Raw genomic sequence first — 26,352 nt, 5'->3', positions numbered from 1 at the left:
TCCAGAGAGCCCACTGGGACTCCCCAGGGACCCCCAGAGACTCCCCATAGATCACCAGGGACCGCCCAAGGACCCCCGCAGACCCCCAGACACCCCCAGAGACTCCCAGGGGCCCCCAGAAACTCCCAGAGATCCCTCAGGGACCCGCAGAGACCCCTCAGGGACCCCCAGAGACTGCCAGACACCACAGAGACTCCCAGAAACCCTCAGAGACCCCCCAGGAACCTCCAGAGACCCCAGAGACTCCAAGAGATCCCCAGAAGCCCCCACGGACCCCCCCGGGACCACCAGAGACCCCCCAGAGATTCTCAGAGACCTCCAGGGACTCCCAGACACCCGCCGAGATCCCCCAGGGACCCTCAGAGACCCTCCATAGATCACCAGGGACCGCCCAAGGACCCCCACAGACCCCCAGACACCCCCAGGGACTCCCAGGGGCCCCCAGAAACTCCCAGAGACCCCTCAGGCACCCGCAGAGACCCCTGAGGGACCCCCAGAGACTTCCAGACACCCGCCAGGAACCGTCAGATGCCCCCAGAGACCCCCAGAGATCCCCAGAGACCCCCAGACCCCTCCCGGGACCCCCAAGGACCCCCAGAGACCCCCCAGAGACTCTCAGAGACCTCCAGGGACTCCCAGACACACGCCGAGACCCCCCAGGGACCCCCAGAGACCCCCAGACACCCGCCAGGGACCCTCAGATGCCCCCAGAGACCCCCAGAGATCCCCAGAGACCCCCAGACCCCTCCAGGGACCACCAGTGACCCCCAGGGACCCCCAGAGACCCCCCAGAGACCCTTAGAGACTCTCAGAGATCCCCCAGAGATCCCACAGGGACCCCCAGAGACCCCCTAGGGACCCCCACAGATCCCCAGAGACCCCCCCTGTGACCCCCAAAGAACTCCCCTGGGGATCTCCTGGGACCCCCCAGAAATCCCCAGACACCCCCAGAGACTCACAGAGACCCTCAGGGACCCTCAGGGACCCCCCAGGGACCCCCATAGACCGCCCAGAGATCACAAGATGCCCCCCAGGGACCTCCAGAGACCCCTCCAGAGATCACGAGAAACCCCTCCGAGACCCCCAGGGACCTCCAGAGACCCCCAGGGACCCACCTTGGGACCCGCAGAGGACCCCAGGGACCCACAGGAACCCCTCATAGATCCACCAGAGACCCCCATAGATCCCACAGAGACCTCCAGAGAACCCCAGAGACCACCAGAGATGCTCCGGAGACACCCCAGAGACCCCCACAGAGATCCCCGGTGCCCGAAATGTCATCCCTCGGGGAACCCCCTTGGGGACCCCCGGTGCCCGAAATGTCGTCCCTCGGGGAACCCCCTTGTGGAGCCCCGGCGCCCGAGGTGTCGCCCCTCGGCAACCCCCCGCTTCGGGGACCCCCGGTGCTCGAAATGCCGTCCCTCGGCCATCCTTCCTGGGGACCTCAGAGACCCCCAGAGGACCCCCCCAGGGACTCCACAGGGACGCCCAGAGACCCCAGAGATTCCCAGACACTCCCAGGGACCCCCAGGGACCCCCCCCAGGGACCCCCAGGACGCTACAGAGATCTCCCAGAGAACCCCCAGTTTCCCCCAGAGACCCCCCAGAGACTGTCAGAGACCCCCAGACACTCCCAGACACCCCAGGGACCCCCCTGGACCTCCAGACACCCCCCAGGGACTCCCAGGGCCCTCAGAAACTCCCAGAGATCCCTCAGGGACCCGCAGAGATCCCTCAGGGACCCCCAGAGACTCCCAGACACCACAGAGACTCCCAGAAATCCTCAGAGACCCCCCAGGGACCTCCAGAGACCCCAGAGACTCCGAGAGACCCGCAGAGACCCCCACGGACCCCCCAGGGACCACCAGAAAGCCCCAGAGACCCCTCAGAGACCCCCCAGGGACCATTAGAGACCCCCCAGAGATTCTCAGAGACCTCCAGGGACTCCCAGACACCCGCCGAGATCCCCCAGGGACCCCCAGAGACCCTCCATAGATCCCCAGGGACCGCCCAAGGACCCCAACAGACCCCCAGACATCCCCAGAGACTCCCAGGGGCCCCCAGAAACTCCCAGAGACCCCTCAGGGACCCACAGAGACCCCTGAGGGACCCCCAGAGACTCCCAGACACCCGCCAGGAACCCTCAGATGCCCCCAGAGACCCCCAGAGATCCCCAGAGACCCCCAGACCCCTCCAGGGACCCCCAGACACCCCCAGAGACCCTCAGGGACCCCCAGAGACCCTCCAGAGACCCCCAGAGACCCTCCTGAGACCCCCAGAGACTCTCAGAGATCCCCCAGGGACCCCCTAGGGACCCCCAAGGACCCCCTAGGGATCCCTGCAGGTCCCTAGAGACCCACCCGTGACCCCCAAAGAACTCCCCTGGGGATCTCCTGGGACCCCCCAGAAACACCCAGACAACCCCAGAGACTCCCAGAGACCCCCCAGGGACCCTCAGACACCCCCATAGACTCATAGAGACCCCCAGAGACCCCCAGAGACTCTCAGAGATCCCCCAGGGACCCACAGGAACCCCTCATAGATCCACCAGAGACGCCCCCTGTGACCCCCAAAGAACTCCCCTGGGGATCTCCTGGGACCCCCCCAGAAATCCCCAGACACCCCCAGAGACTCACAGAGACCCCCAGGGACCCTCAGGGACCCCCCAGGGACCCCCATAGACCGCCCAGAGATCACAAGATGCCCCCCAGGGACCTCCAGAGACCCCTCCAGAGATCACGAGAAACCCCTCCGAGACCCCCAGGGACCTCCAGAGACCCCCAGGGACCCACCTTGGTACCCGCAGAGGACCCCAGGGACCCACAGGAACCCCTCATAGATCCACCAGAGACCCCCATAGATCCCACAGAGACCTCCAGAGAACCCCAGAGACCACCAGAGATGCTCCGGAGACACCCCAGAGACCCCCACAGAGATCCCCGGTGCCCGAAATGTCATCCCTCGGGGAACCCCCTTGGGGACCCCCGGTGCCCGAAATGTCGTCCCTCGGGGAACCCCCTTGTGGAGCCCTGGCGCCCGAGGTGTCGCCCCTCGGCAACCCCCCCCTTCGGGGACCCCCGGTGCTCGAAATGCCGTCCCTCGGCCAACCTCCTTGGGGGCCCCAGAGACCCCCAGAGGACCCCCCAGGGACTCCAAAGGGACGCCCAGAGACCCCAGAGATTCCCAGACACTCCCTGGGACACCCAGGGACCCCCCCAGGGACCCCCAGGACGCTACAGAGATCTCCCAGAGAACCCCCAGTTTCCCCGAGACCCCCCCGAGACTGTCAGAGACCCCCAGACACCCCCAGACACCCCAGGGACCCCCCTAGACCTCCAGACACCCCCCAGGGACTCCCAGGGGCCCTCAGAAACTCCCAGAGATCCCTCAGGGACCCGCAGAGATCCCTCAGGGACCCCCAGAGACTCCCAGACACCACAGAGACTCCCAGAAATCCTCAGAGACCCCCCAGGGACCTCCAGAGACCCCAGAGACTCCGAGAGACCCGCAGAGACCCCCACGGACCCCCCCAGGGACCACCAGAAAGCCCCAGAGACCCCCCAGAGACCCCCCAGGGACCACTAGAGACCCCCCAGAGATTCTCAGAGACCTCCAGGGACTCCCAGACACCCGCCGAGATCCCCCAGGGACCCCCAGAGACCCTCCATAGATCACCAGGGACCGCCCAAGGACCGCAACAGACCCCCAGACACCCCCAGAGACTCCCAGGGGCCCCCAGAAACTCCCAGAGACCCCTCAGGGACCCACAGAGACCCCTGAGGGGCCCCCAGAGACTCCCAGACACCCGCCAGGAACCCTCAGATGCCCCCAGAGACCCCCAGAGATTCCCAGAGACCCCCAGGGACCCCCAGAGACCCCCCAGAGACTCTCAGAGACTTCCAGAGACTCCCAGACACACGCCGAGACCCCCCAGGGACCCCCAGAGACCCCCAGACACCCGCCAGGGACCCTCAGATGCCCCCAGAGACCCCCAGAGATCCCCAGAGACCCCCAGACCCCTCCAGGGACCCCCAGACACCCCCAGAGACTCTCAGGGACCTCCAGAGACCCCCAGAGACTCTCAGAGATCCCCCAGGGACGGCCCAGTGACCACCAAGGACCACCTAGGGATCCCTGCAGGTCCCTAGAGACCCACCCGTGACCCCCAAAGAACTCCCCTGGGGATCTCCTGGGACCCCCCAGAAACCCCCAGACACCCCCAGAGACTCCCAGAGACCCCCCAGGGACCCTCAGACACCCCCATAGACTCATAGAGACCCCCAGAGACCCCCAGAGACTCTCAGAGATCCCCCAGGGACCCACAGGAACCCCTCATAGATCCACCAGAGACGCCCCCTGTGACCCCCAAAGAACTCCCCTGGGGATCCCCGGGGCCCCCCCAGAAATCCCCAGACACCCCCAGAGACTCCCAGAGACCCCCAGAGACCCTCAGGGACCCCCCAGGGACCCCCATAGACCGCCCAGAGATCACGAGATGCCCCCCAGGGACCTCCAGAGACCCCTCCAGAGATCACGAGAAACCCCTCCGAGACCCCCAGGGACCTCCAGAGACCCCCAGGGACCCACCTTGGGACCCGCAGAGGACCCCAGGGACCTACAGGAACCCCTCATAGATACACCAGAGACCCCCATAGATCCCACAGAGACCTCCAGAGAACCCCAGAGACCACCAGAGATGCTCCGGAGACACCCCAGAGACCCCCACAGAGATCCCCGGTGCCCGAAATGTCATCCCTCGGGGAACCCCCTTGGGGACCCCCGGTGCCCGAAATGTCGTCCCTCGGGGAACCCCCTTGTGGAGCCCCGGCGCCCGAGGTGTCGCCCCTCGGCAACCCCCCCCCCTTCGGGGACCCCCGGTGCTCGAAATGCCGTCCCTCGGCCAACCTCCTTGGGGGCCCCAGAGACCCCCAGAGGACCCCCCCAGGGACTCCAAAGGGACCCCCAGAGACCCCAGAGATTCCCAGACACTCCCAGGGACCCCCAGGGACCCCCCCAGGGACCCCCAGAACGCTACAGAGATCTCCCAGAGAACCCCCAGTTTCCCCCAGAGACCCCCCAGAGACTGTCAGAGACCCCCAGACACCCCCAGACACCCCAGGGACCCCCCTAGACCTCCAGACACCCCCCAGGGACTCCCAGGGGCCCTCAGAAACTCCCAGAGATCCCTCAGGGACCCGCAGAGACCCCTCAGGGACCCCCAGAGACTCCCAGACACCACAGAGACTCCCAGAAATCCTCAGAGACCCCCCAGGGACCTCCAGAGACCCCAGAGACTCCAAGAGATCCCCAGAAGCCCCCACAGACCCCCCCGGGACCACCAGAGACCCCCCAGAGATTCTCAGAGACCTCCAGGGACTCCCAGACACCCGCAAAGACCCCCCAGGGACCCCCAGAGACCCTCCATAGATCACCAGGGACCGCCCAAGGACCCCCACAGACCCCCAGACACCCCCAGGGACTCCCAGGGGCCCCCAGAAACTCCCAGAGACCCCTCAGGGACCCGCAGAGACCCCTCAGGGACCCCCAGAGACTTCCAGACACCCGCCAGGGACCCTCAGATGCCCCCAGAGACCCCCAGAGATCCCCAGAGACCCCCAGACCCCTCCAGGGACCACCAGAGACCCCCAGGGACCCCCAGAGACCCCCCAGAGACCCTTAGAGACTCTCAGAGATCCCCCAGAGATCGCACAGGGACCCCCAAGGACCCCCTAGGGACCCCCACAGATCCCCAGAGACCCCCCCTGTGACCCCCAAAGAACTCCCCTGGGGATCTCCTGGGACCCCCCCAGAAATCCCCAGACACCCCCAGAGACTCACAGAGACCCCCAGGGACCCTCAGGGACCCCCCAGGGACCCCCATAGACCGCCCAGAGATCACAAGATGCCCCCCAGGGACCTCCAGAGACCCCTCCAGAGATCACGAGAAACCCCTCCGAGACCCCCAGGGACCTCCAGAGACCCCCAGGGACCCACCTTGGGACCCGCAGAGGACCCCAGGGACCCACAGGAACCCCTCATAGATCCACCAGAGACCCCCATAGATCCCACAGAGACCTCCAGAGAACCCCAGAGACCACCAGAGATGCTCCGGAGACACCCCAGAGACCCCCACAGAGATCCCCGGTGCCCGAAATGTCATCCCTCGGGGAACCCCCTTGGGGACCCCCGGTGCCCGAAATGTCGTCCCTCGGGGAACCCCCTTGTGGAGCCCCGGCGCCCGAGGTGTCGCCCCTCGGCAACCCCCCCCTTCGGGGACCCCCGGTGCTCGAAATGCCGTCCCTCGGCCAACCTCCTTGGGGGCCCCAGAGACCCCCAGAGGACCCCCCCAGGGACTCCAAAGGGACCCCCAGAGACCCCAGAGATTCCCAGACACTCCCAGGGACCCCCAGGGACCCCCCCAGGGACCCCCAGAACGCTACAGAGATCTCCCAGAGAACCCCCAGTTTCCCCCAGAGACCCCCCAGAGACTGTCAGAGACCCCCAGACACCCCCAGACACCCCAGGGACCCCCCTAGACCTCCAGACACCCCCCAGGGACTCCCAGGGGCCCTCAGAAACTCCCAGAGATCCCTCAGGGACCCGCAGAGACCCCTCAGGGACCCCCAGAGACTCCCAGACACCACAGAGACTCCCAGAAATCCTCAGAGACCCCCCAGGGACCTCCAGAGACCCCAGAGACTCCAAGAGATCCCCAGAAGCCCCCACAGACCCCCCCGGGACCACCAGAGACCCCCCAGAGATTCTCAGAGACCTCCAGGGACTCCCAGACACCCGCCGAGACCCCCCAGGGACCCCCAGAGACCCTCCATAGATCACCAGGGACCGCCCAAGGACCCCCACAGACCCCCAGACACCCCCAGGGACTCCCAGGGGCCCCCAGAAACTCCCAGAGACCCCTCAGGGACCCGCAGAGACCCCTCAGGGACCCCCAGAGACTTCCAGACACCCGCCAGGGACCCTCAGATGCCCCCAGAGACCCCCAGAGATCCCCAGAGACCCCCAGACCCCTCCAGGGACCACCAGAGACCCCCAGGGACCCCCAGAGACCCCCCAGAGACCCTTAGAGACTCTCAGAGATCCCCCAGAGATCGCACAGGGACCCCCAAGGACCCCCTAGGGACCCCCACAGATCCGCAGAGACCCCCCCTGTGACCCCCAAAGAACTCCCCTGGGGATCTCCTGGGACCCCCCAGAAATCCCCAGACATCCCCAGAGACTCACAGAGACCCCCAGGGACCCTCAGGGACCCCCCAGGGACCCCCATAGACCGCCCAGAGATCACAAGATGCCCCCCAGGGACCTCCAGAGACCCCTCCAGAGATCACGAGAAACCCCTCCGAGACCCCCAGGGACCTCCAGAGACCCCCAGGGACCCACCTTGGGACCCGCAGAGGACCCCAGGGACCCACAGGAACCCCTCATAGATCCACCAGAGACCCCCATAGATCCCACAGAGACCTCCAGAGAACCCCAGAGACCACCAGAGATGCTCCGGAGACACCCCAGAGACCCCCACAGAGATCCCCGGTGCCCGAAATGTCGTCCCTCGGGGAACCCCCTTGGGGACCCCCGGTGCCCGAAATGTCGTCCCTCGGGGAACCCCCTTGTGGAGCCCCGGCGCCCGAGGTGTCGCCCCTCGGCAACCCCCCCTTCGGGGACCCCCGGTGCTCGAAATGCCGTCCCTCGGAGAACCTCCTTGGGGGCCCCAGAGACCCCCAGAGGACCCCCCAGGGACTCCAAAGGGACGCCCAGAGACCCCAGAGATTCCCAGACACTCCCTGGGACACCCAGGGACCCCCCCAGGGACCCCCAGGACGCTACAGAGATCTCCCAGAGAACCCCCAGTTTCCCCGAGACCCCCCCGAGACTGTCAGAGACCCCCAGACACCCCCAGACACCCCAGGGACCCCCCTAGACCTCCAGACACCCCCCAGGGACTCCCAGGGGCCCTCAGAAACTCCCAGAGATCCCTCAGGGACCCGCAGAGATCCCTCAGGGACCCCCAGAGACTCCCAGACACCACAGAGACTCCCAGAAATCCTCAGAGACCCCCCAGGGACCTCCAGAGACCCCAGAGACTCCGAGAGACCCGCAGAGACCCCCACGGACCCCCCCAGGGACCACCAGAAAGCCCCAGAGACCCCCCAGAGACCCCCCAGGGACCACTAGAGACCCCCCAGAGATTCTCAGAGACCTCCAGGGACTCCCAGACACCCGCCGAGATCCCCCAGGGACCCCCAGAGACCCTCCATAGATCACCAGGGACCGCCCAAGGACCGCAACAGACCCCCAGACACCCCCAGAGACTCCCAGGGGCCCCCAGAAACTCCCAGAGACCCCTCAGGGACCCACAGAGACCCCTGAGGGGCCCCCAGAGACTCCCAGACACCCGCCAGGAACCCTCAGATGCCCCCAGAGACCCCCAGAGATTCCCAGAGACCCCCAGGGACCCCCAGAGACCCCCCAGAGACTCTCAGAGACTTCCAGAGACTCCCAGACACACGCCGAGACCCCCCAGGGACCCCCAGAGACCCCCAGACACCCGCCAGGGACCCTCAGATGCCCCCAGAGACCCCCAGAGATCCCCAGAGACCCCCAGACCCCTCCAGGGACCCCCAGACACCCCCAGAGACTCTCAGGGACCTCCAGAGACCCCCAGAGACTCCCAGGGGCCCCCAGAGATCACCAGAAACCCTCAGGGACCCGCAGAGACCCCTCAGGGACCCCCAGAGACTCCCAGACACCCGCCAGGAACCCTCAGATGCCCCCAGAGACCCCCAGAGATTCCCAGAGACCCCCAGACCCCTCCAGGGACCCCCAGACACCCCCAGAGATTCCCAGAGACCCCCAGACCCCTCCAGGGATCCCCAGACACCCCCAGAGATTCCCAGAGACCCCCAGGGACCCCCAGAAACCCCCCAGAGACTCTCAGAGATCCCCCAGGGACTCCGAGACACACGCTGAGACCCCCCAGGGACCCCCAGAGACCCCCAGACACCCGCCAGGGACCCTCAGATGTCCCCAGAGACCCCCAGAGATCCCCAGAGACCCCCAGACCCCTCCAGGGACCCCCAGACACCCCCAGAGACCCTCCAGAGACCCCCAGAGACTCTCAGAGATCCCCCAGGGACCCCACAGGGACCCCCAAGGACCCCCTAGGGATCCCCACAGGTCCCTAGAGACCCCCCTGTGACCCCCAAAGAACTCCCCTGGGGATCTCCTAGGACCCCCCAGAAACCCCCAGACACCTCCAGAGACTCCCAGAGACCCCCCAGGGACCCTCAGACACCCCCAGAGACTCATAGAGACCCCCAGAGACTCTCAGAGATCCCCCAGGGACCCACAGGAACCCCTCATAGAACCACCAGAGACCCCCCCTGTGACCCCCAAAGAACTCCCCTGGGGATCCCCTCGGACCCCCCAGAAATCCCCAGACACCCTCAGAGACTCCCAGAGACCCCCAGAGACCCTCAGGGACCCCTCAGGGACCCCCATAGACCGCCCAGAGATCACGAGATGGCCCCCAGGGACCTCCAGAGACCCCTCCAGAGATCACGAGAAACCCCTCCGAGACCCCCAGGGACCTTCAGAGACCCCCAGGGACCCACCTTGGTACCCGCAGAGGACCCCAGGGACCCACAGGAACCCCTCATAGATCCACCAGAGACCCCCATAGATCCCACAGAGACCTCCAGAGAACCCCAGAGACCAGCAGAGATGCTCCGGAGACACCCCAGAGACCCCCACAGAGATCCCCGGTGCCCGAAATGTCGTCCTTCGGACAACCCCCTTGGGGACCCCCGGTGCCCGAAATGTCGTCCCTCGGGGAACCCCCTTGTGGAGCCCCGGCGCCCGAGGTGTCGCCCCTCGGAGAACCCCCTTGGGGACCCCGGTGCCCGAAATGTCGTCCCTCGGAGAACCCCCTTGGGGACCCCCGGTGCCCAAAATGTCGTCCGTCGGGGAACCCCCTTGGGGACCCCCGGTGCCCAAAATGTCGTCCCTCGGAGAACCCCCTTGGGGACCCCCGGTGCCCAAAATGTCGTCCGTCGGGAACCCCCCTTGGGGACCCCCGGTGCCCAAAATGTCGTCCGTCGGGGAACCCCCTTGGGGACCCCCGGTGCCCAAAATGTCGTCCGTCGGGGAACCCCCTTGGGGACCCCCGGTGCCCAAAATGTCGTCCGTCGGGGAACCCCCTTGGGGACCCCCGGTGCCCAAAATGTCGTCCGTCGGGGAACCCCCTTGGGGACCCCCGGTGCCCAAAATGTCGTTCGTCGGGAACCCCCCTTGGGGTCCCCCGGTGCCCAAAATGTCGTCCGTCGGGGAACCCCCTTGGGGACCCCCGGTGCCCAAAATGTCGTCCGTCGGGAACCCCCCTTGGGGACCCCCGGCGCCCGAGGTGTCGCCCCTCGGTAACCCCCCCTTGGGGGAGCCCCGGCCCCCGAGGTGTCGCCCCTCGGCAAGCCCCCCTTGGGGAGCCCCGGCGTCCGAGGCGACGCCCCTCGGCAACGCCCCCTTGGGGAACCCCGGCGCCCGAGGGCTCGCCCCTCGGCAACCCCACTTTGGGGAGCCCCGGCCCCCGAGGTGTCGCCCCTCGGCAACCCCCGCTACAGAGATCTCCCAGAGAACCCCCAGTTTCCCCCAGAGACCCCACAGAGACTGTCAGAGACCCCCAGACACCCCCAGACACCCCAGGGACCCCCCTAGACCTCCAGACACCCCCCAGGGACTCCCAGACGCCCCCACGGACCCCCAGGGCCCCCCCCAGGGGCCCCCCAGGGACCTCCAGAGACTCTCAGAAACCCCCCAGGGACCTCCAGAGAGCCCACTGGGACTCCCCAGGGACCCCCAGAGACTCCCCATAGATCACCAGGGACCGCCCAAGGACCCCCGCAGACCCCCAGACACCCCCAGAGACTCCCAGGGGCCCCCAGAAACTCCCAGAGATCCCTCAGGGACCCGCAGAGACCCCTCAGGGACCCCCAGAGACTGCCAGACACCACAGAGACTCCCAGAAACCCTCAGAGACCCCCCAGGAACCTCCAGAGACCCCAGAGACTCCAAGAGATCCCCAGAAGCCCCCACGGACCCCCTCGGGACCACCAGAGACCCCCCAGAGATTCTCAGAGACCTCCAGGGACTCCCAGACACCCGCCGAGATCCCCCAGGGACCCCCAGAGACCCTCCATAGATCACCAGGGACCGCCCAAGGACCCCCAGAGACCCCCAGACACCCCCAGAGACTCCCAGGGGCCCCCAGAAACTCCCAGAGACCCCTCAGGGACCCGCAGAGACCCCTGAGGGACCCCCAGAGACTTCCAGACACCCGCCAGGAACCGTCAGATGCCCCCAGAGACCCCCAGAGATCCCCAGAGACCCCCAGACCCCTCCAGGGACCCCCAAGGACCCCCAGAGACCCCCCAGAGACTCTCAGAGACCTCCAGGGACTCCCAGACACACGCCGAGACCCCCCAGGGACCCCCAGAGACCCCCAGACACCCGCCAGGGACCCTCAGATGCCCCCAGAGACCCCCAGAGATCCCCAGAGACCCCCAGACCCCTCCAGGGACCACCAGACACCCCCAGGGACCCCCAGAGACCCCCCAGAGACCCTTAGAGACTCTCAGAGATCCCCCAGAGATCCCACAGGGACCCCCAAGGACCCCCTAGGGACCCCCACAGATCCCCAGAGACGCCCCCTGTGATCCCCAAAGAACTCCCCTGGGTATCCCCGGGGCCCTCCCAGAAATCCCCAGACACCCCCAGAGACTCACAGAGACCCCCAGAGACCCTCAGGGACCCCCCAGGGACCCCCATAGACCGCCCAGAGATCACAAGATGCCCCCCAGGGACCTCCAGAGACCCCTCCAGAGATCACGAGAAACCCCTCCGAGACCCCCAGGGACCTCCAGAGACCCCCAGGGACCCACCTTGGGACCCGCAGAGGACCCCAGGGACCCACAGGAACCCCTCATAGATCCACCAGAGACCCCCATAGATCCCACAGAGACCCCCAGAGACCACCAGAGATGCTCCGAAGACACCCCAGAGACCCCCACAGAGATCCCCGGTGCCCAAAATGTCGTCCCTCGGAGAACCCCCTTGGGGACCCCCGGTGCCCAAAATGTCATCCGTCGGGAACCCCCCTTGGGGACCCCCGGTTCCCAAAATGTCGTCCTTTTTCTCGTCTTCATTAACTAGTATGGCACAAGAAATGGAGCTCTGCAGGAAATACTTGGCAGCGTACAGCCAAAGTGAGTATGTTCTGTTGGCTTGGGTTGTATTTCAGGCTGCTGTGCAGTTTTTGCCTTTGAAGCAGGAAAGAGTTGTCTCTCTGGCTAAAATGGCAAATGAGGTTTGAGGCTAATTTGACTGCCCAGGTCCCTCTCCTTTTGGGGTTCATTTCTTTCTCGAGCAAATATTTCTGATTTTCTGCCCACAGTTCCTCCTGGATAGTTCAAGTTACTGATCTCCTAAGCAGGTCATAAAAGGGAATCATTGCTGTCTCTGGTTTTTATCCTTTGTACCAAGTTTATATGTGTAAACCTCTATGTAAGAGGGCAGCACCTTAACAAATTGTCTTGTGTTCTCTGTTTCCTTGTGCTTTGTGTGGTTTCTGCTTTTCATTGGTCACCATAGGGTGATAAATCGTTCTGATACTTTTTTCCTAACTGTCATACTAGGATGTTTGAAACGGGCTTGGAGAAAATGATGATTCCTGAAATCCAGAAAGCGTCTTGGACAAGTTGAAAAGCAGATCCGTGCTGTTGGCATCACCAAGACATTAACAGAATGTCCTCCCGTGATGGACACTGAGTACCCCAAGTTGTGGTAGGTCCCACACTTCTTCAGGGTCTGCTGGTGATGCTGTTGAAGGTCTGGAAAGTAGGAGCTTTCACCAGAATAGGCCCCTCCAATAAACTCCTTTGGCATTTCTTCAGGCCCACTGTTGTTGTGAGGCTGAGCTTAAGGCTTTTCATACCTTTTCATCCTTCACTGCACAAAGGGAAGTGTGTTTTCAAAGCAAATGGCAGAGCTGGTTTGAGATGTGTTTGAGCCTGATTTGGCTGAGTAGAGCTCCACTGAAGGGAATTAGGCTACTGTCAGCTTGCATTCCTTCTGGAAAGCTGGGCCCACTTTTGACTTGTAACTGTCATAGTCAGGAGGCCTGAGAATACTCACAACCTGACAGGCTGTAGTGTCTTAGCCTGAAAGTGGAATCTGGGGGAAAGCTCTCTGGAGACTGAAAGGCAGTCCAGCAGTCTGGGGGGTCAGGTAGCCCAAACTGAATGACAGTAACCGGATCCAGGACTAGAACTCTTTTTGAATGTACTTAGAGAAAAACTGTAATCTGGAAAAGAATTGCTTTTCTTGGGTTTGTATCACAACAATTTGACCTGCTAAAAAATGAGTGCATTGCTGATGCTGTTAATATGAGCAGCTGCATTGTGCCTGGAAAGGACCCAGACCCACAGTCCTAGTGCAGCTTCCCTGGGACAGGGACAGTGCCAGGAGTTAAGCAAGTCCCTGCAAAGGGGTTCCAGGTAATCTGAGCGTTCTTGTGAAGCACAGGCTGTCCTCACCTGTTCACTGTTCCTCTCCCCTCTCCCCCCAGGATTCCTTTGCTGCAGGCCCTCCCTCCTTGGCTTGTTTGAGGTGCCTGAGGATGACACGACCCCTGACAAGGAGCACTTCATTGACACAGAGGATACTCCAGGGTATCAGACTGCATTCTCCCAGCTGGCCTTTGCTGGGAAGAAAGAACATGATCCTGTGGGGCAAATGGTGAACAATCCCAGGATCCAGCTGGCTCAGTCTCTGCACAAACTCTTCACAGCGTGCCCAGGCAGGGTAGGTGGCTTGGGCTCTGCATCCCTGGGCTGCATTCAGCAGAGAAGAAATGCCTCTGTGAGAATGGTCTCTTGCTAAGGTTTGATAATCAGCAAAATGAAGTGTGTTGTAGGCAGAAGGCAAGATCTTGCTGTGTCTTATTGTTCTTTGGAACTTGGCTTTTGTAAGGTTTTCCTGGTCACCTCAGAAAGGCCTTATTTTTCACAGCACTTAGTTTAGCAATCAGCTCAAATATATGCTATTTAAAAGATGAAGATTTATCCACTTGATGGCCTATAAGTAATGGTTGTCTCCTGTTCAGTTGCGTGGACTTGGGAGATTCAGGCAGTTCATGTAAAATTAGACATTTTGAGTGCACAGTTAACTCTCTTACCCCATAGTGACTGTTTTGACCAATATTTCGGTAAGTAAAGATTGTCTGAGAGATGAGCTGTTTCTCCCTCCATAACTGCTGCTCTCAGAGTGTCTGAGCTTGTGCCCTGTGCATGAAGAGCCATGGCAGTGGCTGAGTGTCCCTGAGCCCTCTGCTGTGTCTGTGCTGCAGGTTCTGTGGATGCTGAGTGTCCTTGAGCCCTCTGCTGTGTCTGTGCTGCAGGTTCTGTGCATGCTGAGTGTCCCTGAGCCCTCTGGAGTTACAATCTGGAAAAGGATTGCTTTTCTTGGGTTTCTATCATGGCAATTTGAGCTGATAAAAAATGAGTGCATTGCTGATGCTGTTATTATCAGTAGCTGCATTGTGCCTGGAGAGGACCCAGACCCACAGTCCTAGTTGTTATGGGTTTGGCCAGATGGGCCTAAATTTAGTTTTTAAAAGTTCAGCTAGGCTTGGGAATTGTCAGCTGACTTGAGCTGGACTGAGCTAGCTAACAGCTGACTTCTTCTGGCCAATAATATTGTATTCCATACCATATCGCATCATCTCAAAAGGGGTAAGAGCTGGTGTGTGGGAGTGGCTTAGGCAGTTGCTTCACAGCTGTGGTCCCAGCAAGACACTCTGCTGTCCCAGGAGGGATGGGGAGGCCCAAGCCCGGAGTACCAGCTTACCATCATGTTATCTTAGGGAAGTAAAATGTTTGTTCTTAGCTTTTCTCTCTGCTTAAGTCTGTCTCTGAAGAATTGACTTCTCTAGAATGATTTGTAGTTGAAATGGTAGAATTTGTGTTTACTGGGAAGTGGGAAATTATTTCTTGTTATACATAACTTGTGTAAGTGTGTGTTATATTGTAGTTTCCTCTTAATTTTCTCTTTTCTGTGTAAATACATGTAGTTAGTTCCAGCATAAACCTGCTTTTGAGGTTTTTTCTTTTCTCTCTCTCTTCTTTTTTTCCCTTGGCTGGTTGGGGGGAGGAGGAACCCTCTTCACTCTGTCCTGGACAGTTGGCGTTTTGCCAGCTCAACCCAGGACACTAGTGCAGCTTCCCTGGGACAGGGACAGTGCCAGGAGTTAAGCAAGTCTCTGCAAAGGGGTTCCAGGTAATCTGAGCATTCTTGTGAAGCACAGGCTGTCCTCACCTGTTCACTGTTCCTCTCCCCTCTCCCCCCAGGATTCCTTTGCTGCAGGCCCTTCCTCCTTGGCTTGTTTGAGCTGCCTGAGGATGGCATGACACAACCCCTGACAAGGAGCGCTTCACTGACAGAGAGGATACTCCAGGCTATCAGACTGCATTCTCTCAGCAGGATCAGCCCTAAACTACTCCACGGTACCCCTGAACCCTCAATGGACACATCCAGCACCTGAACAGAAACCCAAGTCCTTATTTATTTACAGAGGCGAAATGATTGGTAATTGCTTATGATCTGTGGAGAATTTCCTTTGGAACGATCAGAGAGTTGTATCAAGGCAGAGCGTTTCTTTTGGTTCTTTTTCTTGTGGTTTGTAATTTCCTTTCAGGCTTGAATGAGTTTTTTGTGCTCCTGTTAGAAAAGCAGCATGATTTTACCTTCCTGTTTTGGGGGGCTTTGTTTGTTTCCATTGTTATCCATGTTAAATCAGGCCTCCTGTGAATAGCCTGCGTTGTCCTACAGGACTGCTTTGTTTATGGATCAGAGAGAGAGAAGGGAACTGACTTTTCCTTCTCTTGAATTTTTCCAAGCACAAGTGGGACATAATCTTGCTACTCCCCAAAGCACTGCAGGGATGTGGGAGTAGTTTAGTGCTGGTTCAGTTCTCTGGGAAATAACCACATTGCAGAGGTTTAAGAATCAGTAACAATTGTATTGTCTTTTAAATGCTAGGGTCTTTTAAATACTAGGTCCTGCAGTCCCGGCATGATGAGGGAAAGAGGAACTTGAGTTCTTCTGAGAAACCTTCTGTTATTCCTTGTGCAGTCTTTTTTTCCTGTTCTATGAGTCACGGCTCACTCTCTCTCTAACAAAATCTGTTAGAGAGTTAGACTGCGCTTTAGAATTTGGGTCTGTTCCCTACAAAGTTTTGCAACGTCCGAAGGAGTGGAGCGCTGACTGCTGTCAGCAAAGCTGATTTGTTAATACTCTGTCAGATTTCCCTCAGCTTTGGGCAGGAAAGGCAAGGGTTTGGGTCAGGAATTGTGAAAGTAATGCCCGTGTTGCTCGTGTGTGTCTGTGATAGGGCTGGAAGAAGGGCTCGTGCAGGAACCTCCAGAGCCAGGAGGAACAGCAGCGATTTGTTGAGAATGAAAATTCCAGGTGGTAAGTGCTGCCAAATTTGTTCTTGCCTTATCCTGTGCTCTGTAATCAGTAACAGGTGACGTGCAGAAATGTCTTGGGGACCTTGGAAAATCTTCTCTGGTCTGCTCAAAAGTGGGAAAATCCCCCTGGAAAAAATTTACCTCCAAATAAGGCCTGAATATCTCAGGAGGTTTGACCTGGGAGAAAGGAGCTGTGGAAGAAAACCACCCTAAAAAGAGGCAATTGGCATTGTAAGGTTTTCCAGCAAATAAGGACAGAGAGGAGGGAAGTGTCTTCCAATTAATAATGATTTGACGGCTGTAGGAATGATTTTTGGATGTTTATAGTCCCTTTTTATTCCTGCAATGACTTTTAAATTACTGCTTTAAAAAGCACCTAAATTTGAGAATTTGAATTTGAGAGGAAATGGTGGAAAATAAATGCAGGGAGAGAGTGTGGAATCCTGCTGGAATCCCAGAGTGGGCTGGGTTGGGATGGGAGGGACCTTTAGGCAGTGAGGTGGTGTGTAGTTGGCATTTATTTCTGTTTCAGTAATTGCGTTTCCCCTTACAGCGTGTGATTTTAACCCTTGCTTGGCACGACGGTTGCAGTGGAAGAAAGGAAAGGAAGCCCAGAGCCTAGAGTGGGATGCCTCAGGCCTCTGCCAGGCGCAGAGGTCGTTGCTGGGTGGTGTGGAGGGGAAAGCGCTGCTCTAGAGAAAGAGACGATCCCCGACTGGGAGAGTGCTGGACTGCAATGCAATTCTCGGCCGTGTCCGCCAGGCGGCGCCGGCGAGGCCGAGGGAGCGGCCGAGGCCGGGATTCGAACCGGAGTTTGGACAGAGGCATCTGCGCTCCAGGCGGGCGCCTTGACCGCTCGGCCAGCGGGGCGGGGGCGTGGCCAGCGGGCGCGGCAGACGGCGCCGCCCTGCACGGCCTGTAATGGTAATGATAATGGAGTCAAAAGAATCAAATAAATTAAAAAAAATGAGGAAAACGACACGAAAAATAGATGAGCGTGGGAAGCCTCGGTGGAACCCAGAAGGTTTTGAGGCACCTCGTTTTATTTTGCAGGCTTTGTAAAACAAAAAATACAGGAGGCTGTGCAATCCAAATCCATGAAAAAAAGAATTCCCTGTAGATCCCTGGAGCTGTTTTGCGGCGTTCCGGGGTTCCGGGGCATGGTGGGAGACTCTGGGGGCCTCCTAGGGGTGTTGGGGGTTCTTGTGGGTTCCTGTTGGACCCTGGAGGTACCTGGAAGTCTTGGGGTGTCGTTTTAAGTCCCTGGGAGAACCGTGGCGGTCCCCGGGAGGTGCCGGGTGTCCCCAGGTCTCCGGGGCCGGCAGAGTCCAGCTGTGCTCTGCAGAGAAGAAATGGAGAGCTGGGGGAGACCAGAGCAACTTGGAATGTGAAGCTGCCCTGGGGGTGTCCTTTGCAGGGCCCGCCGCCTCCAGCCCCCCTCGCTACCCGGGGCATCGGGCCAGGGCCGCGCCGCGGAGGCTGCGGGGCCGCTCAGCCCGCCTGTGGCGGGGGGGCGGAGGGGCGGAGGGGCGGAGGGGCGGGGGTCGTGCCGGGAGCGGGCAAGGAGGGGAGGCGGGAGGCGGTGCAGGCCCCGTCGCGGGTCGAGCGGGACCGGCGAGCGCGGAGACGAGAGGGAGGGCGCGGAGGTGCCGGCAGCGCCCGGCGGATCCACATTGGCTACCGCGGAAGCCACAGCGCTTGCCGATTAATAGCAACGACGCTGGAACGGCCTGCAAGTCGGGAGTACGGCCCCCCATTAGCGTCGTCTCGCCCGTGGCTAGCTCCCCCTCCCCACCAGGGTCGCGGCAACCCATTGGAGGGCGTGCCTGTCAGTCTTCAGGCGGCTCCCCCCCGCGGGTAGCCCCGCCTCCCCGCCGGCGACATGACATCCCATTGGCGGGAACGCCTGTCAGTCTTCGCCGACTCCCGCCCACAGCTAGCCCCACCTCTCCGCTGGAAGAACGGTATTCTATTGGGGGCCCCGCCTGTCAGTCTCGTCGGGTCCAGCCCTCAGCTATCTCCGCCTCCCCGCCGGCAGAACGGCACCCCATTGGCGGACGCGCCTGTCATTGTTACGCAGCTCCCGCCCGGGGCTAGCCCCGCCTCCCCGCCGGAAGAACGGCATCCTATTGGCAGGCTCCACAAACATCCTATTGGCGGGCTCCACAAAGCTCCTATTGGCTGGCTCCACAAAGAAAGATCCTATTGGCGGACTCCACAATCCTACTTAGACCACTCCAGAAACATAAATGGCATTCATTATGCAAATGCCCACAACTAACCTAAAAAAAGTAGGGCACATGTGAAAATAGCTCTTAACCCAAGGCTGCTATAGCTGCCCCATGCCTCGGACCCAAGATCAAGTGACTATTGTATAGATGAATAAATCAACAGATTTTCTCCAGTGTTTTTATTTACCTTTAATTTCTATGCTTTTTGAAAACAATATTCTTACATGGTATTTAGTCGAGAGTGCAACCTTTGACTATTTACTATAATATAAATGCTTCAAGAGTTTTTCACCTTTATTCTTCTTCACATTTTTAGCCACAGTAACCTAAGGCATGCCACCAGAAAACCAACCAAAAAACCTCAGAAAAGAACCCAGCAGCAAAATCCTCCAACCGAAATCTTGAACCCATAACAGAAGTGAATGATTTTTATTTTTAAGATGCTGCCTATAAGTACACAATTTCCATTTAAACAAAGATCAAGGCTTTAAAGTTCAAGAAACTTTACATATGTACAAAAATTACACATCAGGAATGCCAGCCTCGGAGACCTGGGGACCCCCAGCGCATCCCGGGGACCGCCAGGATCTTCCAGCGTCCTACAGAAACCCCCACATCCCCAGGGACCCAGTGACACACAACAGGAGTCCAAGAGAAACCAAGGAAGGAAGCCTGAAGCTCCAAGGTGCGCCAATCGCTGCTCGTGGCCGCGCCGGGCCCACCAATCACGGACCGCCTTTCTCCGCTCCGTCCAATGATAGCCCGCCTTTTCAATCCGGTACGATCTCGGCAAGCTCTGCCCAGTGCATCGCGGCCCGGCCCCTCAACCTGGCCTCGCCCTGCTACTCTCCTCAGGCGCAGCTCCTGCAGCCGCGGCTTCGCTGCTGCAGGCTCGGCAGATGCTGTTGGGGCCAGGGAAAGGCGAGTGGAAGCTCACCAGGTTATCTCCCGGTGGGAATTGTCCCGGGAGAACGCGGGAAGGGCGGGGAGCAGAGGAGATCGCCCCCGAAAAGGCGGCGGCGGCAGCCGCGGGGTTGGAAGAACCACCGCGCTTGGGGAAAGAGACTCAGGGCAGGGACGGGCGGGCCGGGATTGGCTGGGCTGGGGCACGCAGGCGTGGGCGTGGCCTCCGCGGGTATAAAAATCGTGCGAGGGCACGTATTTGCCGCAGTTCGGCGCGGAGGTGGTAGACGGCGGTGGATCTACGCTGAGCGTCGGTGAGGGAGCGCCGCGGTCCGGGGGGGGGGGGGAGCCGGAGTGGGTCCGCCGCAAGAGCTTGGGGGGGGGGGGGGGGGGGCGGCGGCGGCAGTGGAGTGGAGCGCATCTCCTGCGGTTGCCGGGCGTGGGGTGGGTGGGCGGGCCGAGGCGCGGGCGGCTCGGGCGGCGGGCCGGGGCCGGGGCCGCGGCGCGGCTCGGGCGGCGGGCGGCGGGCCGGGGCCGGGGCCGGGGCCGCGGCGCGGCTCGGGCGGCGGGCGGCGGGCCGGGGCCGGGGCCGCGGCGCGGCTCGGGCGGCGGGCGGCGGGCCGGGGCCGCGGCGCGGCTCGGGCGGCGGGCGGCGGGCGGCGGGCCGGGGCCGCGGCGCGGCGCGGCTCGGGCGGCGGGCGGCGGGCCGGGGCCGCGGCGCGGGCGGCGGGCGGCGGGCGGCGGGCCGGGGCCGGGGCCGGGGCCGCGGCGCGGCTCGGGCGGCGGGCGGCGGGCCGGGGCCGCGGCGCGGCTCGGGCGGCGGGCGGCGGGCGGCGGGCCGGGGCCGCGGCGCGGCTCGGGCGGCGGGCGGCGGGCGGCGGGCCGGGGCCGCGGCGCGGGCGGCGGGCGGCGGGCGGCGGGCCGGGGCCGCGGCGCGGCTCGGGCGGCGGGCGGCGGGCGGCGGGCCGGGGCCGCGGCGCGGCTCGGGCGGCGGGCGGCGGGCCGGGGCCGCGGCGCGGCTCGGGCGGCGGGCGGCGGGCCGGGGCCGCGGCGCGGCTCGGGCGGCGGGCCGGGGCCGCGGCGCGGCTCGGGCGGCGGGCGGCGGGCGGCGGGCCGGGGCCGCGGCGCGGCTCGGGCGGCGGGCGGCGGGCCGGGGCCGCGGCGCGGCTCGGGCGGCGGGCGGCGGGCGGCGGGCCGGGGCCGCGGCGCGGCTCGGGCGGCGGGCGGCGGGCGGCGGGCCGGGGCCGCGGCGCGGCTCGGGCGGCGGGCGGCGGGCCGGGGCCGGGGCCGCGGCGCGGCTCGGGCGGCGGGCGGCGGGCCGGGGCCGGGGCCGCGGCGCGGCTCGGGCGGCGGGCGGCGGGCCGGGGCCGGGGCCGCGGCGCGGCGCGAGCGGCGGGCCGGGGCCGGGGCCGCGGCGCGGCGCGGGCCCCGAGGGTGGCGGGCCGGAGGCGGGGCCAGTCTCCCGCGGGTGCTGGGCTGCCCTCCAGGGAGCGCTGGGTCGGAGTTCACTGTGGGTGCTAATTCAGAGTGCGATGGGGTGGGCTCCTAGTTCCTGCTAATGCAAGGTACGCCGGGCTGAGGCCGTGTGGCTGCCAATGCAGGGAGTGCTGAAGAGGAGTGTAGTGCAGGTGGTGTCCCAGGGAAGCAGCGCGGCTTGCTTTGTCGAAGCTGCCAATGCCCGGGGATGCTCCCCCAAAGGAGAAGGGTAGATGGGATGCTGTCATTCTGGGGATTTCGTGTTTAGAGTAATATTACAAATGATGTCAATAAAGGCATTTCATTTTATTATAATTTACCTTTAAATGTTATTTGATTTTTTTTCTCCTTTAGTTATTTATCTGGTGTTGTGTGGAGCTGTGTGACAGCTCCTAGAGATAGTTAAGTGATGATAAACTCTGACTTGTGCTTTTGTCAACAGTCCCGGGCTGCAGAGGGAGTCAGAATCAGCTTTTATCCGGAGGCAGTGAGAACTTGAGGAAGTGGAGCTGAGGCAGCAGAGCTGATGGAGCTGTAAAGATGGTAGGAGAAACCAGAGCCGGAGCAAAAAGGAAGATCTTGCCATGGGAACCTGGAGCCGCTTTGCCTGACTGCGAGAAGAAGAAGAGCTGGAGCTGAGAGAGAAGACGTGGCAGTGAAATAAAGCTTGTGGGTATAGAGCTGTAATCACTAAGGGGCTCCTCGTGGCGCTAGTGCCACAGATGAGGAGAGCAAAACTGGTATAGGGACTATGGAGATGAGTTTGGGACAGGAGGGCTGAGGTACAATTCACTGGGCCGCTGGGAGTGTGTCTGTGGATGTGGCAAAGCATCTGCATGTGGTCCAGGGTTGGTGTGGGGTAGGGATTTTAGGCACTGGGTGGTGGGTATTAGGGCTTGTGGGACTAGAGTAATAAGTGCAGGTCTGGGATTGGGAGGAGGGGGGTGGAATAGAAAAGGTGCTAGAGCCGGAGCAAAAAGGAAGATCTTGCCCTGGGAACCTGGAGCTGCTTTGCCCGACTGAGAAGAAGAGCTGGAGCTGAGAGAAGATGTGGCAGTGAAATAAAGCTTGTGGGTATAGAGCTGTAATCACTAAGGGGCTCCTGGTGGCACTAGTGCCACAGATGAGGAGGGCAAAACTGGTATAGGGACTATGGAGATGAGTTTGGGACAGGAGGGCTGAGGTACAATTCACTGGGCCGCTGGGAGTGTGTCTGTGGCAAAGCATCTGCATGTGGTCCAGGGTTGGTGTGGGGTAGGGATTTTAGGCACTGGGTGGTGGGTATTAGGGCTTGTGGGACTAGAGTAATAAGTGCAGGTCTGGGATTGGGAGGAGGGGGGTGGAATAGAAAAGGTGCTAGAGCCGGAGCAAAAAGGAAGATCTTGCCCTGGGAACCTGGAGCTGCTTTGCCCGACTGAGAAGAAGAGCTGGAGCTGAGAGAAGATGTGGCAGTGAAATAAAGCTTGTGGGTATAGAGCTGTAATCACTAAGGGGCTCCTGGTGGCACTAGTGCCACAGATGAGGAGGGCAAAACTGGTATAGGGACTATGGAGATGAGTTTGGGACAGGAGGGCTGAGGTACAATTCACTGGGGCGCTGGGATTGTGTCTGTGGATTTGAGAAAGCGTCTCCTCTGGTCCAGGGTTGGTGTGGGGTAGGGATTTTAGGCACTGGGTGGTGGGTATTAGGACTTGTGGGACTGGAGTAATAAATGCAGGTCTGGGATTGGGGGGGGGGGGGGATAGAAAAGGTGCTAGAGCCGGAGCAAAAAGGAAGATGTTGCCCTGGGAACCTGGAGCTGCTTTGCCTGACTGAGAAGAAGAGCTGAGCTGAGAGAAGATGTGGCAGTGAAATAAAGCTTGTGGGTATAGAGCTGTAATCACTGAGGGGCTCCTGGTGGCACTAGTGCCACAGATGAGGAAGGCAAAACTGGTACAGGGACTATGGAGATGACTTTGGGACGGGAGGGCTGAGGTACAATTCACTGGGGCGCTGGGAGTGTGTCTGTGGATGTGAGAAAACATTGCATGTGGTCCAGGGTTGGTGTGGGGTAGGGATTTTAGGCACTGGGTGGTGGGTATTAGGACTTGTGGGACTGGAGCAATAAATCCAGGTCTGGGATTGAAGGGGGGAAAGGGGGGGGGTTGGAAAAGGTGCTAGAGCCGGAGCAAAAAGGAAGATGTTGCCCTGGGAACCTGGAGCTGCTTTGCCTGACTGCGAGAAGAAGAAGAGCTGGAGCTGAGAGAAGATGTGGCAGTGAAATAAAGCTTGTGGGTATAGAGCTGTAATCACTGAGGGGCTCCTGGTGGCACTAGTGCCAGAAATGAGGAGGGCAAAACTGGTATAGGGACCTTCCTGGGTCCCTGTGTAGCCCAGAGACTCTCCATAGATCACCAGGGACCGCCCAAAGACCCCCGCAGACCCCCAGACACCCCCAGAGACTTCCAGGGGCCCCCCCAAAACTCCCAGAGATCCCTCAGGGACCCGCAGAGACCCCTGAGGGACCACCAGAGATTCCCAGACACCCGCCAGGAACCCTCAGATGCCCCCAGAGATCCCCAGAGACCCCCAGACCCCTCCAGAAACCCTCCAGAGACCCCAGAGACTCTCAGAGATCCCCCAGAGACCCGCCAGGGACCCCCAAGGACCCCCTAAGGATCCCCACAGGTCTCCAGAGACCCCCCCCCCCTGTGACCCCCAAAGAACCCACCTGGGGATCTCCTGGGACCCCCCAGAACCCCCAGACACCCCCAGAGACTCCCAGAGACCCCCCCAGGGACCCTCAGACACCCCCAGAGACTCTCAGAGATCCCCCAGGGACCCACAGGAACCCCTCATAGATCCACCAAAGACCCCCCTGTGACCCCTAAAGAACTCCCCTGGGGATCCCCGGGGCCCCCCCAGAAATCCCCAGACACCCCCAGAAACTCCCAGAGACCCCCAGAGACCCTCAGGGACCCCATAGACCGCCCAGAGATCACGAGATGCCCCCCAGGGACCTCCAGAGACCCCTCCAGAGATCACGAGAAACCCCTCTGAGACCCTCAGGGACCTCCAGAGACCCCCAGGGACCCACCTTGGTACCCGCAGAGGACCCCAGGGACCCACAGGAACCCCTCATAGATCCACCAGAGACCCCCATAGATCCCACAGAGACCTCCAGAGAACCCCAGAGACCACCAGAGATGCTCCAGAGACCCCCAGAGACCACCAGAGATGCTCCAGAGACACCCCAGAGACCCCCACAGGGATTCCTGGTGCCCGAAATGTACCTCAGGGAACCCCCTTGTGGACCCCCGGTGCTTGAAATGTTCCTCGGAGAACCCCCTTGGGGACCCCCGGTGCTCGAAATGTTGTCCCTCGGGGAACCCCCTTGGGGATCCGCGGTGCCCAAAATCGTCCCTCGGAGAACCCCCTTGGGGATCCCCGGTGCCCAAAATGTCGTCCGTCGAGAACCCCCCTTGGCGACCCCCGGTGCCCAAAATGTCGTCCGTCGGGAACCCCCCTTGGGGACCCCCGGTGCCCAAAATGTCGTCCGTCGGAGAACCCCCTGTGGGACCCCGGTGCCCAAAATGTCGTCCGTCGGGGAACCCCCTTGGGGACCCCCGGTGCCCAAAATGTCGTCCGTCGGGAACCCCCCTTGGGGACCCCCAGTGCCCAAAATGTCCCTCGGCAATCCCCCCTTGGGGAGCCCCGGCGCCCGAGGTGTCGCCCCTCGCTAACCCCACCTTGGGGGAGCCCCGGCCCCCGAGGTGTCTCCCCACAGCAACCCCTCCTTGGGGAGCCCCGGCGTCCGAGGCGACGCCCCTCGGCACCCCCACCTTGGGGAACCCCGGCGCCCGAGGTGTAGCCCCTCGGCAGCCCCCGCTACAGAGATCTCCCAGAGAACCCCCAGTTTCCCCCAGAGACCCCCCCGAGACTGTCAGAGACCCCCAGACACCCCAGGGACCCCCCTAGACCTCCAGACACCCCCCAGGGACTCCCAGACGCCCCCACGGACCCCTCAGAGACCCCCCCAGGGACCCCCAGAGAGCCCACTGGGACTCCCCAGGGACCCCCAGAGACTACCCATAGCTCACCAGGGACCGCCCAAGGACCCCCGCAGACCCCCAGACACCCCGAGAGACTCCCAGGAGCCCCCTGAAACTCCCAGAGATCCCTCAGGGACCCGCAGAGACCCCTCAGGGACCCCCAGAGACTTCTAGACACCTGCCAAGAACCCTCAGATGCCCCCAGATGCCCCCAAAGATCCCCAGTGACCCCCAGACCCGTCCAGGGACCCCCAGACACCCCCAGAGACCCGCAGGGACCCCCAGAGACCCCCCAGAAACACTCAGAGACCTCCAGGGACTCCCAGACACACACCGAGACCCCCCAGGGACCCCCAGAGACCACCAGACACCCGCCAGGGACCCTCAGATGCCCCCAGAGAACCCCAGAGACCCCCAGACCCTTCCAGGGACCCCCAGACACCCCCAGAGACTCCCAGAGACCCCCAGGGACCCCCAGAGACCCTCCAGAGACCCCCAGAGACTCTCAGAGATCCCCCAGAGACCCCCCAGGGACTTCCAACAACCCCCTAGGGACCCCCACAGATCCCCAGAGCCCCCCCCGTGACCCTCAAACAACTCCCCTGGGGATCTCCTGGGACCCCCCAGAAACCCCCAGACACCCCCAGAGACCCCCAGGGACCCTCAGACAGCCCCAGAGACTCATAGAGACCCCCAGAGACTCTCAGAGATCCCCCAGGGACCCACAGGAACCCCTCAAAGATCCACCAGAGACCCCCCAGGGACCCTCAAAGAACTCCCCTGGGGATCCCCTCGGATCCCCCAGAAATGCCCAGACACCCCCAGAGACTCACAGAGACCCTCAGGGACCCCCCAGGGAACCCCATAGACAACCCAGAGATCACGAGATGCCCCCCAGGGACCTCCAGAGACCCCTCCAGAGATCACGAGAAACCCCTCCGAGACCCCCAGGGACCTCCAGAGACCCCCAGGGACCCACCTTGGGACCCGCAGAGGACCCCAGGGACCCACAGGAACCCCTCATAGATCCACCAGAGACCCCCATAGATCCCACAGAGACCTCCAGAGAACCTCAGAGACCACCATAGATGCTCCAGAGACACCCCAGAGACCCCCACAGAGATCCCCGGTGCCCAAAATGTTGTCCCTCGGGGAACCCCCTTGGGGACCACCTGG

The 26,352-nt window shown here is 61.9% G+C and overlaps 1 long non-coding RNA gene across 1 annotated transcript; it reads left to right on the top strand.

The window, feature by feature from the left end:
• The first annotated feature begins 19,906 nt into the window (after positions 1-19,906).
• On the top strand, positions 19,907-21,823 carry LOC139679913 (uncharacterized). Its single transcript, XR_011699268.1, has 2 exons — positions 19,907-19,983; positions 21,588-21,823. It is a non-coding gene; the product is annotated as an uncharacterized lncRNA (long non-coding RNA).
• The last annotated feature ends 4,529 nt before the right edge of the window (positions 21,824-26,352 follow it).

This window comes from Pithys albifrons, chromosome 17, assembly GCF_047495875.1.
Source record: "Pithys albifrons albifrons isolate INPA30051 chromosome 17, PitAlb_v1, whole genome shotgun sequence".
In the NCBI taxonomy this organism is placed as follows: domain Eukaryota; kingdom Metazoa; phylum Chordata; class Aves; order Passeriformes; family Thamnophilidae; genus Pithys; species Pithys albifrons.
This window is presented reverse-complemented; position numbering and strand designations above follow the sequence as displayed.